At 38.0% G+C, this 17,396-nt stretch overlaps 1 protein-coding gene across 1 annotated transcript in view; it reads left to right on the forward strand.

The window, feature by feature from the left end:
- The window catches only part of ROR2 (receptor tyrosine kinase like orphan receptor 2), a 1,224,572-nt gene that overhangs the window by 1,171,233 nt on the left and 35,943 nt on the right, over positions 1–17,396 (forward strand). The window lies entirely within an intron of this gene.

Here is a 17,396-nt window from a genome sequence, read left to right on the forward strand (position 1 = left end):
GTAGATTGATATTGTGCATTGAACAAAAAAAACTTTGCTTGCTAAAAGTATTTACTTATTTATGTAGTTTTGCATTGTATTTATCTGTTTTTATCATATAAAGCACATACTAATAAATAAAGTAAAACTCCTTTCCAAATAATTTGTTGTTAGAGAAATATTTATAAAACCTTATTGACCTAATCTAGACACATTCTCAGGTTGGTGAATTGAGAGCAGTCACCCAGAGTGAAAATTGCAAACTATGTTTGTTATTTAGCTTGTGTCATGCAGACTGAGACAAATTCCTTTCAGAAACAATGCAAGACTTGAACAATAAAAATAAATGGTGGGACTTTCATAATCTGTGGCAATGGTGGGACTTTCATAATCTGTGGCAATGGTGGGACTTTCATAATCTGTGGCTGGGAAGCAAGTGAATGTCTATCTATCTATCTATCTATCTATCTATCTATCTATCTATCTATCTATCTATCTATCGGATGTAAAAGTGTACGCACCCCTATTAAAATGGCAGGTTTTTGTGATATAAAAAAATAAGACCACAATAAATCATTTCAAAACTTTTCCAACATTTAATATGACCTATAACCTGTACAATTCAGTTGAAAAACAACTAAATCTGTTAAGGGGAAAAATGTTAAAAATTAAAAAAAATGTACAATAAGCTGGTTGCATAAGTGTTCTTCTTTCGGCTTTTCCCGGTTAGGGGTCGCCACAGCGGAACTCCGGTCCGCTAATGATTGGCAGTAGAATTTTTACGGGTGCCGAGGTGCCAGCTCGATGCCCAACCTTCAATGAAGGCACGCCCATTCTACGCATGTCTTTCGAACGCCACTCGACCACGGGGAGGACATGCCGACACCACACAGAAGGCACTCCAGCCAAGAATCGAAGCACCTTTTGATTTAATGACAGCATTCAGTCTTCTTGGGTACACACCTGCCATCAATTAAAGAGACTCTGATTAACCCCAAATAAAGTTCAGCTGTCCTAGTAGGATTTTCCTGACATTTACTCAGTTGCCTGCTACAGCAAAAGCTGTGGTTCACAGAGTGCTTACAAAAGCATCAAAGGGATCTTATTGTTGAAAGATGTCAGTCAGGAGAAGGATAGAAAAAATTTCCACAGCATTGGATACACCATGGAACACAGTCATGACAGTCATCAAAAAGTGGAGAAAATATGGGACAGCAGTGACGTTGCAAAAACTGGACATCCCTCCAAAATTGATGAAAAGACAAGATGAAAACTGGTCAGGGAGACTGCCAAGAGACCTACAGCAACACTAAAGGAGCTGCCGGAATTTCTGGCAAGTACTGGTTGTCTACTATATGTGACAACAATCTCCTGTATTCTCCATATGTCTAGGTTATGGGGTAGGGTTGCAAGATGGAAGCCTTTTTTAACACAGAAAAACATCCAGGCCTGGCTAAAATTTGCAAAACAATATATGAAGTCTCCCAAAAGCATGTAGGAAAATGTGTTATGGTCTGATGAGACCAAAGTTGAACTTTTTGGCCACAATTCCAAAAGGTACATTTGGTGCAAAAACAACAGTTTGCATCACCAAAAGAACATCATCCCCACGGTGAAGCATGGTGGTGGCAGTATCATGGTTTGGGGTTGCTTTGCTTCAGCTGGAATTGGGGCTTTAGTCAAGGTGGAGGGAATTATGAACACTTCCAAATACCAGTCACTTTTGGTCTAAAACCTTAAGGCGTCTACTAGAAAGCTGAATAGGAAGAGGAATTTCACCTTTCAACACGACAATGACCCCAAGCATACATCCATATCAAGAAAAGAATGGGTTCACCAGAAGAAAATTAAAGTTTTAGAAAGGCCTAGCCAGAGCCCAGACCTAAATCCAGAAGAAAATATGTGGGCTGACCTGAAGAGGGCTGTGCACAAGAGATGCCCTCACAATCTGACAGATTTGGAGTGTTTTTGCAAGGAAGAGTGGGCAAATATTGCCAAGTCATGATGTGCCATGCTGATAGACTCCTACCCAAGAAGACTGAATGCTGTAATTAAATCAAAAGATGCTTCAACAATGTATTAGTTTAAGGGTATGCAGACTTATGCAATCAGTTTATTGTGCATTTTTTATTTTATTTTTTTCCCCTAACAGATTTGTTTGTTTTTCAATTGAATTGCACAGGTTATAGGTCACATTAAAGGTGGGAAAAGTTTTGAAATTATTTATTGTGGTGTCATTTTTTATATCACAAAAACCTGGCATTTTAACAGGAGTGTGTAAACTTTTTATTTATATATATATATATATATATATATATATATATATATATATATATATATATATATATATATAGACACACACACACACACATTTATATATGTATACGTAGTATATAATATTATATAATTAATTAATTTGAAGGGTGATGTTTCCTTTATCTCATCCAAGGCAATTAGTTTGTTGTTAAGCATACAGCTGTAGTAATAAATATCAGGAATTAATGATAAACTCTGTGGCTCTTCACGTGAAATACAGGCTGTCACTAGATGTTATATTTTTAAACTATTATCATTGAATGGTCTTTAAATGTTTTAGTAATTTTGAAATTGATGGGTCATTGTCATTCTTTTAGAGGCGTCTCATACCTATGGTTCTCTGCCCCTAACAGCCCTCAGACCAACTTAATTCTACGTGATATGATATTACATTCCTTACTGCACTGACGGCCATTCTCTTTGTTTTAGAGATGGTGGCCCTTGGCTGCGTATGTTAATTTTCATACTGCCCTAATGGTCATTTATAACTGATACCCAATTTAGTGGCTTTGTGTAAAAGGCTTCATCTATAAATGTTAAATTTGCTGTGCACTTGCATGGCTGCCTGCTGAAACAAGCCTGATACTATTTAAATCAGAATGTAATTGTAAGCAAGTCCTTAAAATGCCCGATCTGACTTCTTTAGGGTAAAAGAGAGAAGGATATTTTTAGGTCGTCTTGATCGCACAGCAATAGGCATGCTATTCTTTTTTAGACTGTTTTACAAGGCAAGAAAAAGAAATGAAAAAATGTAAATTATTGTGCAATTAGTAGCCAAGCTTTCTGTCACATAATTAGCAACATCCAACATGCAGCTTCTAGTGATGTACAAAAATATTCCTAACGTGATTGTTCCAGCAGTTGTCAAGTTCAGAAGAAAAGGTGATTTTTTTTTTTAATTGTTACCACTGTTAACAATTTTAAGTAGTGTTTCCTTGTCTAAACCACCTGTCAACCAAAAGCCACTTGAAGGACTCACATAAATGTTGTTAACATGTTTATGTATCGCTAACTTAGCCATTATCCCCTTTGTTCTTGTGTTATTCTCCCTGCTACTTAGTGTCAGAAGCTAAGTTAAAGGAGCAACCCAGAGGTAAATAAAGTCACTTGACTGCCTTTTTATGTAGCTGAAGGAACAGAAAAAGTTGCATTCAAATATTTCTTATTACCTGTCATCACTACTCAACTTCTTCCTTAGAATTTGTCAGTTTGATGATAGGGAGAGGTGAATGATTTTGGCCCTATGGAAGTTTTGATTATAAAAAGAGAGAAATGATGATTTCATACAGTATTTGAAGTGATGATAAAGCTACTACTGAATGTGATGGCAAATCTTTGATGTGACCATTACGCCACCATTTTTTCCAAGTTTGTACCTTGCCTGAAAATTCAAAACCACTGTTTGTAATCCAAGGCCCACCATTAACTTCATGGTAAGCTCTTTGATTTCCAACAGGACTTTGTTGGAGGAAAGTTCTAAACTGTTCTATGTTTTTCCCCAGGATCAAATCTATGATTACCCTGTGGAGCCTAGTTAAATCCCAGTGTTTTGCAGTATTTGAATTGTTAAGTATTACATTTCATTGATGTTTTATCTAAACATGGCCTTCCTCTTTTCTCCTATTCCTGCTTTTCCCTCCTTTATCTCTATCATTAGTAAATATATTAAAAAAATGCTGTCTTTGCGTTAACAAAGCTGGATGTTTTCTTTCAGGACAGTGGAAGCAGTTCCCATGGTCATATTCATTATGGTGTCCATATTTTAGTCATGGTATATTCATATCTACTGATAAAGTGAAGAAAAGAAAATGAAGTTGTGGTTCGGTTATGTCAAGCTCAGGACCTGTCAGGAAGCTCTGTGTCTTTTCATTTTTGATGTAATTATAGGTATTCCCTGTTACAAGCCCATAAGCAAAAGCATGACTTCATTTTTGAAAGCCTAGATGCTGACGAAGAAAAATGTCAGGTTAGATGTTCACGTGGCCCATTTCAGTCCGTCTCAGTTACTGGTCTTCATAGAGTCTTCTATGATAACAGACAAAAGAAACTGGTGTTAGACGGGCTATGTGGCATAGAGGAATAAAGCTCTGATTGTCATCAATACACCCCAAGATCAAGTAACAGCTCAGGCATTGAAGGAGACCAGGTAGGAAATAATGGCACTGAGTGTCTGAGGCAGCCTAACAAGCTGCAATACTGCCACCTACTGGGGGAAATTAGTGTGGCTTGCAGCAGTAAATGCGAGATGCAGGTGGCCCCACCAAGCCACATTCATGCTGTAACCTTCATGGGGTTTGTGTGGGAATGTGCAGGCCCCTGTATCTGTGAACATGCATGTCAGCTACTGAGGGGAAGGGGGTTACGCTTAAATCAGAAAACACATAGTGGCTGCATGGATGACTGTTTCCTATAATAGTCTTTTTCTTCACTGATGAATGATCCTGTTGATTGCAAGGGTATGTTGATGGTTAGTAGACAGTAGAAGTTAACATATAAAAAAATGGGGAAAAGTTAGTTTTAGCAACAATGTAAACTACTACCTGTATGTTTCAGTGAGGACTAAATAAAAGGACATCAATCATTTTATGGGTTCCTCTGTGACATATATTTACATAAACATTTTTTTCCTGGAATCTGGATGTCCCGTAAGTCTGTTTCTAATGCTAGGTCACATGTAAGCCATTGTGAAATTAGGAAAAAGTATTTCAAAACAGTATTAGAGTCTACCTTTCCTGCTTTTGGTATGTAATGTCATGCATGTTATTGGTAACTGCTGCTTTTTTCCTTTATTCATTTGCACTACTGTCACACCCCTGCCAGACAGAAAAATAGGTTAACATTGTCTCCATTCTTGGCCTCAGTCGCTGCAGGCTATAAATGTCACCATGACTCTGTTTACCCCACTGTGCCTGTAACCTATCCATAGTAATTTTATATTAACATCTTTACTCATTTCTTTAGCAAGAAAAAATGTAATTTGCTTTTACCGTACGTGTGACATACACAGTTGATTAGTACAGACAGCCTTGACTGCTTCTCATTTATTACTTTTCTCTCTGTATATGTACAGGTATTCTTCATGATTCATAGATTAGTTGGCCAGTTGTTTATGTGGCTTTATCAGTCTAACCATGAAGCCTAGTGATCAGTCATTTCTCCCATCCTGCTGTATCTTTAGCACTGGCTGTCACCCTGGAGGGGGTAGAAATTTCACCCTACCGAGGGTAGTACTTTATCAGTAATTCTTATCTTTTTCCAGGCAGTGGGGTTAAGAGTCAGATGTTGGTAGGCCGTCATCCATCTCTGGCTTGAATATTTTTTGAGTGGTGCCACTCCATCTATCTTCATCTCTGAACTTTCCTCATGGTGGCATCCTCCAGCAAAATAAATCACTTCCTTCTCATTCCCACTGGGGTAATAAGCCATATCCTTTTCACTTCGATGGGACATGTGAGCTGGCATTGTCTGATCACTTACACCTATCCTCAGGTGACTGTATTTCCACACTGTGGCCAGTAATCTAACCCAGATCATCTCGTGCAGAGTCAGGGCTCTGTTGTTTTACTCTTTGGAGATGGTAACCACCAGTTGTTTTAATTTATGGATGTAGTTTGTTCTTTTAAATGCTGCATTGTCTTTCTGCTTCCTTCCTTGCTACAGTAAAGAGATAATTTTCACCAGTGATATGCAGGATATGTATCTGTGTGTTGCATAATAAATATTTGAAGATGATGATAACATGTCAGCCATATTAATATGTCAGCAGAAACGTTTTCTTTGAAACCAAGCCTCTCAAGTAAGGAGTGAGCTTGAAATGCCATGGAGTGTGATAAAAGATCAGAATATGCTAACTGTTCTGAATCAAAAAAATAAAAAGATGCGATTGTTTTAAAGTTTGGATTGTTTTAGTATGGAAAACAGTAATCCTGTAGCAAAGCATTTCTTGGAATGTCTTGGTGGTAATATTAACTCATATTCTTTTAAGGTTATATTGATCTTAAATTCATCATGTTTTCAGGTAAAGGACCAAAACTGTTGATATTTAGGCAACTTACACCCCCCCCCCCTTGCTAATTATATATACCAACTCCGAGAACACATTACAGTGGGAAAAGGGCAAATTTTCTGTTTCCCACTGTAATGGAATCTCATTCAGAATGGTTCAGCGAACGGCATGTTTGATTAAATGCCATTCGATGATGTTCATGTTTGATGAAATAATAGGGACACGTGTGTGTGTGTGTGTGTGTGTGTGTGTGTATATATATATATATATGTGTGTATTTTATATATATATATATATGTGTGTGTGTGTGTATAAAATCATATGTATTTATATCACTGCTAAGTGCTTCAGGGAGAGGGGAAGGGCAGGGCTGCAGAAGTGAGAGGATGACCTCTGGGGTCATCCTCTTGCATGTCCCTTCCCTGGGACTTCACTGGGCATGGTGGGAAAAAATTCTCAAGCCACCCTCCAATGGCTCTCTAAATAACTCCTCCAAGTCAAATTCTTGCCCTGGTAATAGGGAGACTGAGAAGGCTGAAGATCAACAGACAGTGGGGGCAAAAAGGTATTTCCATGCAGTATAGCACAGCCATGTCTTTTTTTCAGGAATGCAAGTTTGCCATTTGCTTTGACACACTATTTCTTTTTTTAAATGAAGGCTCATTTCTGCATGTACAGCTTTTTGCTGTTTTGTCAGTATTTAATGAGTTAGCAGAAGGCGTGGTCCTTTTGTTAGCTATCTTTTCACCCCATCATAATTGACTTCCTTTACTAATAGCACTTGGATTTGGAACCACTTTCTGAACAGTTCCAGCTTTGCTGTAACCTGCTGACCTGGTGTAAACCAGCTCTGCTCACCAGACGTTTTCCTCCTTTGGGTGAATGATTAACTTCAGTGTAAGCTGTTTTAGGGTTTTTTAAGGGGCCTTTAAAAGATTGTTGATTTTTTTTTGTTTTTCTGTGCATTCTGTGACTGATTGCATCCACCCGTTCATTCATGTTTTTTAATCACCCTTCCTCTTTGTGCTGTGGAGCTGAAGTACTCTTCCTTTTGGTTGTATGTGGCCTTCTGGTTTTGGTGTGCCAGCTATGACTCAGGTGAAAATGACTGGTGTTTTTGAAATGGTTAAAGTTTTGTTTCTGAAACATTCACCTCATTCCTGTTTGAATGCTCACATTCATAAGACATGCTTTCTAGTTGAGAAGGCAATTTTAGTTATTGCCTCTTCTAAAAACATGTCAGAAATGTGTCTTGCATGAGTAATTTGTTTTCCCTTCTTGTAACTTGTACATACTTTTTATGTATGTGTAAAGTGTGTGTATTGATTTACATATTTGGCTCATTTGTTTGATTTCTTTCTCCACCAGCCATCAGCTTCCCCTGTCATCCTTGCATGCAGAGTAGTGTGGGTGAAACCTGGCTGACAGTGGGCCATTACCATCAGGGCCGGCCTTAGCCGAAATGGCGCCCTAGGCGAAGTAGTGCTCCGACGCCCCTTAAGCGTCACCCACACCACAGTCATGAAACACCTCTATTTGAGCCACACCCACAGGGTCACTCCCCAAGAATGCCACTCCGGTCATTTCCTTAAAATATTTAAATGCATAGGAAGAATAACTACATTAAAAGGTATCTTTAAATACAACTACTTTGCATAGTATTTTCTACTTTAAATACGAGACCAGATCACGGTCAAATAGGGCCCTAGGCAGGGTAATAGACTGACCCCAGAGCAGCTGCTCCTGCAGCAACCCCCCCCCCCCCCCAGCAGCAACCCCCTCTTCAGCCATTCCAGTGTTCCATTATTTGGTTATTTCTCACCAGTTACCATGCATACTGTTCTGTTATTTGCTTCTACAGTCATTACAGATATTGAACTGAAATAGCACAAACACAGGTAGCCATTTGCTAAACAATACATTCTTGCAATGAAAACAGACTCAGCATAAGCAGTACACTTCTCTGCCCTTGAAACTCACATTCATTGAAATGGAAAAAAATCATATTCATTGAATGGCATGAAAACCCACATTCATGGAAAATGCATCTGGCCAGTGAAGAATTAAGTTTACCTTTGGGCTGTTTTCAAAACAGACTCCTTGCACACATTTTTTAGGGCCATGCATCCGTGTATTTGTTCTTTAATTCACCTTCCTGATTGCATTGAATTATATTCCTTGTATAATACAGCACCACTTGTTAGAAAGTGTTTTAAATTTGTAGTTATAAACATTCTTTTAATAAGCAATGAAACAAAATGTACGAACCAGTAACTACCCATTTCAGAAATGTTCAACCATAAAAGGCCACTCAAGACTTCTGTCATTATAATCCACCAATATTACTCCATACTCACAATCTCTGCAGATGTAAAATCATCTGAATTCCACATTAAAGAAATCCGTACCTAATGAAGAGGTTGCTACCGGCAAAACAACTTCACATATCAATGTTTCATCAACAAATTCAGTGCCTGCTTTCATTGAAGAATTAATTGCCTATATTGCATTAAAAAACTGGTAAGTTGGTAATATTGCAATACGAAATGACCAACAAGTTCATAGTCACTAGGCATTCATGCAAAGGACATACTCAGGAGTGTAGAACCCCTATCGCCCTTATAATGCACTAAATAATCAGCAATCATATGGGCAATGCAATATCAGCACTCCATCTATATGTGGGTACCTTGCCTATATTTTTCTTCAAATATCTTTGGACCTACTTTTTTGTATTGATTAATTTGGATTTCTCTTCTGCATAAATACTGCGCCATATCAGATCTCTCTCTTTCAGATGTCTTTTTCTTTTGTTATACCTTTCAAAAAAATCTGTATTTTATTCTTTATATTTTTGCACTTCCTCTGGAGTTTCTTTTTCCAAATGGCCCAAGGTTTCTTGGTCTATATAATGTTTTTCATGAATCTGTTATGCTAATGAAAACAAATTTGCATTTGAAGCTTTTGACAGTTTATCTTGTGCAAGTATTTTAATTTCTTCTAATTTCTCTCGAGTCTTTTTGTGTATCTTCTGTCCAGGAATTCTGGACTTTTTGCGTAATAGTAACAATATACAATTTATTTTTTATCTTCAATAATCCACTCTGTCATTTTAATGGCTATTTTCTGACCTGTCAGATTTTGTGGACTACTACTTCCTTCTACAACAGGAGGGCCTAACTCCACTGTAGGAATTTTTTAGTGTCTTGAGGATTCGACACTTCCACTCCTTGCATTAGTCCGCCTGCCAGGATTGGGCATTTTTTTTAACATGGGACTTGTACACCCAGGTGTTCTTTCTTATTTTTTTAACGTGCTTTTGCCCATGATACATAGACTGCATATTACATAGCATGCATCAGGGTCGTCTTGGTGAGATTTTGTCAAACAAGGGTCCAACTCATGAAGCTGCTCACCAAAACTTGAGAACAAATTCAATTCCAGCAATACTGCTCTTCTTTGGTTGCTGATTTTATCATCTCTCTACTCGGAACCCATGTTATCCCTTTACTCAGACCCAAGACTGCTTGTAATGTAGTAGTCAGCAAAAAGAAACAGGAGTCAAAACTAAGCTGTTTCATGTCCCACTGCTGCTGCTTACTGGCTGGCACTGTCAGCTTTAATGAAGTTAACAGCACCTTCTAAGCGTTACTAAGGTTGAATCTCACACTAGCATAGTATTGAAGCAGGATGTAACGTAACTGCATTTGGAGTGTAAGAGTGGCACTCTATGCACTACACGATTATGGATGCTGGAAGTGCAAAAGAGAAGTGCCCATATTCATTTTACTAACTGCAAGAAGAAATTTCACTGCTGTCTACAAAATGAAAAGCTTGAAATGGCATGTTAATGATAAAAAAACACCTGCCATTCTACCAAAATCATACGCCTGATAAATGTGAAAAAGCAAATAGAAAGCTGCAGTCCTGTAGGAAGGATATCCAAATGTAAAATATTTTCAAATCTCTTGAAAAGAAATACTCACTAATTGGCAGGCTCCAAACACAAACCACTCTTCTGCATGGAAGTAGCTCATCAATAACAGAAAATTAAAAACATGAGTTAAACAAACCTGAAGGTGTAAATATTCAAACACACAGTACCAATATTAATTCCACCAAAACCACATGTAACTGTAAGATTATAGTTTAAGACAGTTTTTCCTAAACTTCTTTCCAATTAAAGAAATCAATCCAAAATTTCCCCATCTTTACTGACAACAGAAGCATACATTTAAGAAACTACTACAGCAAGTCTGTAAAAAAAACTGGAAGAGATATCTCTGTTAAGTTACAACTGTGCATGCATGCATACCTTTAGTGTATGATATACATCTCTCATACGCACATATTTTTAGCTACATAAAGACAAACTACGTGCTTATGCAGTGACATTATAGAACACTTGCACACCAATTTGATATGCCTGATATTAGTTAGCTCCCTTCCCAAAAACAGCACAATATATGTAAACTTGAAACTTCAGTGGTTTTCCTTCTTGACTGCAGCACATTCTCATATGAAAATGTACGTCGTCAAAACAGGTGCTACAACTGTTCTGCCAGTGAACTCCAGGTAGTTTCACCACGCAAGCACATTTCACTACCAGTACTCCAAAAAATATATATTAAAAAAAAAAAAAAATACCCCTTCGTACGCCCGCGGAATGTGCATGCACCTGGAGAAGAAAATGGCCTCAGAAGACAGAACGCCCATACAGAAAAAGCAAAGTACTGAGACATTTCATAATACCACGCTCCATCAGAATTGATCTTTTTAAACTCAGTTTCCATGCTCACAGTGATGCCTGTACAGACGGAGCAATGTTGTTTATATCCCGGTCTCTACATATGGTTTATTTATTTTAATTAGTTTACTAAAGTCTGAGTTATGTAAATTACTTGAAATATCCTTTCAAATTGTGGAGTTGAGGAAGCTGTGTGGGGTGCAGTTATTTTATTTAGCATACTTGAAGATAAGCTATAGTGGCAAGAATTAGAGGAAATAAATATTAGGATGGTGTAAGAGAGTTAGAGGTACAGTTAAACACATAGCAGAGAAGGAAAGTTAAAATCAACCAGTTAAGAAACCAAGGGGACCAAGCTATGACAGTATTGTTTTTATCCAAGGCTTTTGATACTGTTTTGTGTCAGCTACTACTTACATAGGTTAACTTTCCTACAAATCGGCAAGCCTCCTATTCACTGGGTACATAGCTGCATAGGAAATGAATTACAAGCAGTCCAAAAGCAGCAAATGTTAATCCTTCTTTAAATCTATTTTGGTTGGCAATCCACAGGGATACATTCTACGCCCGCATATTAATACCTGGTAAGAAGCATTCCTAACTCTGGCCTAATGCAGTAGGTGTATGACTTGTATTACCACCCCTTCAGTTAATTATTTAACCAACTTCAAATTTTTGTACAAGGTGTTCTTAACATCAAGAAGTCCTTCACTGAATCTCAGCCTGTACTTTAATTCTAAAAAAAAAAAAAACTAAACTCCTGTTCATCTCAGCCTTATCAGCAGTCACTAATTTTAATATCACATCAACAGATTGCACCGCTATAGAATAAATAGCACAAAATAAACTAGAGTGTCAGTGTAGATGGGTAATTTAAAGTTTGACAATTATATTGATTACAGCTTACCACCATATAAGAAACTAGGTTCATTATATAATGTTAATGCCTGACTTGAAATGAATATGCACATCAGACAGTCAGCAGAACACTGCTTCATCCGAACCTTTTCTTTGTATCTGCAATACTAATCCTGCTACTAAAAAATTCAAATCAATTAAACTTGAGTAGAGCTGCAATAATATACTGCGGTGGTGGTGCTGCGGTAGCGTTGTCGTCTCACAGCCAGACGTCCCGTTCGATTCTCAGCTAAAGCGTCTTGTGGAAACATGCGTGAAGGGGCGTACCTTCGTTGAAGGTTGTGCGTCAGGGCTGGTAACTCGGCCAGCACGTAAAAATCTTTTGCCAATCATTAGCAGACCGGAGTTCGGCTGTGGCGACCCCTAACCGGGAAAAAGCCGAAAGAAACATTAAGAAAAGTAAATTAATTAATTAAAATAAATAAACACAAATTGCGCCCTTTATGAGGCCGGCCTGCATGGCGCCCTAGGCGGTCGCCTAGTTCGCCTATGCCTAAGGCCGGCCATGATTACCATGGCAGCAGACTGCTTTATTTCCCAACCCCCTTTCCTGTAGAAGCTACCTGCACTCACTTGCAGGATCTACAGTTCAGTTGTGTGTGTGTGTGTGTGTGTGTGTGTGTGTGTGTGTGTGTATATATATGATATGTGTGTTTAATCTTGGTCTGCTGTACAAATGGTGCTGCCTGGAAGGCCGATGCTTCTGTTATCTTTATCTCCAGATTTGGCAATGCCTACTTTCCCCCTGATAGCACTCACACAGTGGCTAACAATGTCCCTGTCCTTCGGGATGGACAGGCTGGTGTGAGCTGCTCAGTCAGCCTGTCCTGTTCTAGTTGACTCCTTTAACACCTGAGCCACAAATTAATCCCAGATCTGCTGGGTACAGTAAGGGGTCCATCTTGTTTTGTCAGTAAGCCAGTTAAAAGAGCATCTTTTGTAAGTGTAACGTTTTTCTGCAGCAGTGGTTAATGAATTTGTTCACATGGCTTTTCCATTTTCCTAGATCTTTTCAGCAGCCTGTAAGTCTAGTTAACATTACTTTTCACTCTAAATGCATCCAGAGCTTTATTTTTCCAGCTAAAGAAACATTTTTTTTTTAATCTTGGTAGTTAAGGTCATATAGAGTGTCAAATTTGGAAGATAGATATGCTTATTTTTTTTTTTTTTTTGCTACAGGAAGTGCTGCAGGGAATTTTGAAATGCCTAAACTTCTGATATAAGAGGTAGAACTGCTTCATCTACTTGCTTCAGAATGTTTTGGCTGCAGAGATTTTTCTTGCTACATCTTAAAACTTCTGTCAAAGTTTTTAATTAATATTACTGTGTGGCTGTTAACCCTATGTACATCAAGCAGAATCAGGCTTTACTGATACTTTCTTAGGTTATTATCCTTTTTCTGACACTTCTTAGGTCATTGGTTGTTCGTACTGTGACAAACGTATCCTGTGATGTGATTTGATGAGCAACACAATTTTCCTGGAAACTCTTAATTTTCTAAACTATGCCTTAGCGGTAAATTTTCATGGGAAGGTATTTATACTACACTATTTGTATCCCTTTAATTTTTCTTGTTTGGCTGAACTATTATGCACTTAATTCGCACATTATTACTTTAATTTAACCAGTGTATTTCCTGTTCTCATTTCTTGCGAGGCAGCTGGACACAGAGAAGGAATAAAGAGAAATCATGTTTGAATACGTGTATGTGGTGTGGGATGTCAACATAGCTGGGTGGCCTCCTGCTGAACTGTGTAGAGAATTCTCTGTGGAGTGCTACTGTCTAGAGACAGCAGTTCCCTAGTTACAGTGTTATGTAATGTTATGAAGAATTATCCCATGGGAAGTCTTTTCTTCGTAGGTGTACTTTTATCTTCAAATCTCAAGTTATTTCATCACAGAATTAAACTGGGAAAGCAGTAGTAATTTGCCATTTTTAAATTGTGCTGCCAGTCGTTGTTATGAAAGTAACCGTCTCATCTCTTGTCTGGTAAGGCAGGAGAAAATGACAAGTTACATGATGTGGTGTTTTACTTTTCCAATATGTTCTTTTTTTGCTAGAGTTGACTGAATAGGCAATATTCAGTAGCCAGAACTTGCTTACACAGTATGTGATTTATTATTCATGCAGAAGTAATATGAAATATAAGCTAAATTGTGCATACTTTGTTTTTAAAGCTATTAATTATGGCTTAGTAAGGCTGGAGTTCTGTTTGTTTTGTAATAGAGAAACCAGCTACTGCAGTGTGAGAAAAATATGTATTTAGAGTGACACCTAGTGTTTTGCAGAATTAATCGGATAAGGGAAGAGAAGCTGGAAGTCTTTTTTTTTTTGCATCCCACTTAAGTGAGTACAGTGTCACCCAGATTGTCTTGAATGAATACCAGCAAGTGTGATGATGCCAAATGGTATTTATCTCCGAGGGTAAATGCATTCACAGACACCCCTTCTGCAAAGTATATTTTTTCCTTTTAAAGTGAGTAGATGAAGAACTTGCTTTTCCTTTCACTAATTAGTTTGTGGTGGCAAGTAGGGAACAATCCCAGTCATCCTGTTCTGCACATATTGCTCCTGCCTCCTTTCACTGCAGAGTATAAATTTTTTATTCAGTTATGTAGATTTTTAAATCAGGTCATGCCAGCTGAATTCATTTGGGAGGCATTAAATGACTAGAAGGTAAACAAACTGATCAACATTGGGCCTTTCAGTTATGTGAGAAAGAAGTCATTTTTTATAGACATCAGCAAATCAATTAGAGACAGACATACATAGACCACAGTAATTTGCTTAGGCTCTTACCAACAGTACAGTGTCTGTTAAGAAACAATACAGTTCATAACAAAGTGCAGAATATAGTAGTGTGGAACTCTGTATAGCTTGAGTTTCAGAAAACTACGCCTTTCAGTATTGTTCAGATCTTTCACAGATGAATATCCTTACAGTTGTGTAAGTATGTAGAAAGAGAGCGCAGGCATATATTTGAGAACTTAATTTTAAGATCTCAAAAGCCAAATTTAAAAATAAATAACTGTTTTGCAGGGGAATGTTTTTTCAGAAAGAATTTGTGGGACAAGTTAACCATAGCTAGCTAAACTGCATCTCTCATAGGCTTTACAAACAGGTCAGATCTGGAAATAGGGGGAGAAAATTACACATTTGTAACTTTTTGACAGGCCTAGTGATATTCTTATTTCTGGTTTATGCATGGAACTTTTAAGTATATAAAAAAACATTTTTACTGGTTTTGCCGATGTGGTATAATCCAGAATCCCTATGACTCTGATGAAGATGATTTTGAGTATGACTTTAAATATTTGGATCACACACTTTTTGTAGTATGTAAACAGACTCTAATTTATTTTAGCTGATGATATTTATTGTATAAGTAAGGCATTTTAACAGCTGCCCTGGTGGGGAGATGCCACCGTGTTCGTGTATTGCAGTTTTGTTGGTGTTTAATACATGAAGTATGGAAATGCACAAGTTCCAGACCGCTGGAGCAGAATTTCCATTTGATGTTTTCCTCAGGAATGACAGTGACCTCTGTACCATCCTGACTCTGTTATTACTTATCCATTTTACCTGATGCACAGTGAGTACAAGCATTTGTATTGAGTGCTCACGTATTACAAGCCTGTTTTGGCAGCTTTGGAACAGGGCTGTAATTCATTTGCTGCTGTTGCTCAAAGCAAACATGGCCAACCTTGCACATACCAGAAGATGGGACTCGTTGCATCCATTGTTGGTTGCTGCCATAAGCGATGTGTAGGAGATCTGCAATGCTATCGAGTACATCTCCTGCTGCTTATGGGCCTTGTAACTTGCCAGGGTGCTGCTGATGTTCAATATTTTGCCCGACGGGCAGTGCTTACATTGCCTGCACTTCCAGTAAAATGGTTTACGGTCTTCCAGCAGGTGAATATTGAACCACAGTTACATAACTGAAAAACAAGTTGCATAATTACAGATGAGGTTTTGAGAATGATACATGGAGAGGAATACATCCAAGAAGTCTTAGGCATGTTTTAAAGGGATAAACATACTGCTGAAGAGTTGATGTGCACTGTATACCAATTTTACAACTACAGAAATGTTCTTGCAATGTAGGTTTACAGTACTTTGTAATAATTGTATCAGCATATGATTAAACTGCGTTTTGTACAGTACCTTAGCTAATTAGGGAACTTGGTTTCCATAAAGAGCCTTCCTTGAAGTCAGCCTGTTGTTGTGGAGGTAAGGGGCTCACCAGTGCACATAGCTTGACTGGCAGCTTAGGATAGAGAAGACTGATTTAGGACAAAAAGGAAGAATTGCTGGTGGGATCTTCCTTTCTCCAGGGAATGTAGTGGGCAAGGAGAAGACACAAGGATCTACCATCTCGACAGTGACCATTAGAGGTGCCTGGAGACTACTGTCCTAGAGTGTGTACGATTGTACGTGGCCTGAGAAGTATGCTAGTTCCTTAAAGGTGAGTAGGTGAGTGTTTCATAAGGAAGTAACAGCACACCCATTGCGTGATGGATGTTCCCGCTTTCTTCACCCTTGCTAAGGTATTTTGCCTCATTATGAATGCAGGTAAGGCTGAGCACTCCTGGTGATGTGGTGGACACAGCTGTAAATAAGTAGGCCTATAGATGGGCTGGAGGAGTGTTGGAACAAATCCAAGGTCAGTAGGACTGGGAAAATAAATGTTTCTGTTAAAGAGCATTTTGTACCAGTGCTTAGTGTAGAGAGAGATTTCTGGGAGGTTTTTCACACTTTCAGATTGGTTGATAGACAGATTCAATGCAAATACCTTGCCAATGATCATATACAGATGTGTTAGAGGTAAAAAAGAAACGAGAAAGTAAGCACTGCCTGCTTGAAGGAAAAAACTGCTTTTCAAGGTCTGTACTCTCAAGATGTATGTAAAGTAAGTGTTGTAGCTTTTTCAGTTAGCCAGGCCGAATCTTAAACCTAGAAAGTAATAAGAAAGTGTTTCCTTATAACAGTAAAACAGACCAGCTTTAAGCAGATATTAGATGGGTTTGAATTAGTTTCCTGGAATGTTATAATATGAGATAGTTTATAAAAGAAGCACTGCAGATTTACTTCTAAGTAATTGATTGCACTTGTCTAAACCAAGAAGGTGTCTCAGTCTGTCATCGTAGTATGAAACTGTTTGTGCAGACCTACTCTTTCCAGACACTGGAGCAGTTTATCTTAGGATAACATTTCTAAGTGTGTTCCCAGTATGAGGGATGACATGATCCCTTGACTATATTACTGTAATGAGTAAAAGCTGTATTTTTGTAAGAAAAAATTTTTTCAAGCTTTCTGCCCTGACCTTGTGAAAATGTATTGTCTTATGAAATATTTTGTTTTATCTTTTCAATTGAAAAATTCCATTGAGGTTTTTTGTTGTTTTACATTGCAGTCTGTAGAATTTT

This window comes from Protopterus annectens, chromosome 11.part0, assembly GCF_019279795.1.
Source record: "Protopterus annectens isolate FY-2018-M chromosome 11.part0, PAN1.0, whole genome shotgun sequence".
Lineage (NCBI taxonomy): Eukaryota > Metazoa > Chordata > Ceratodontiformes > Protopteridae > Protopterus > Protopterus annectens.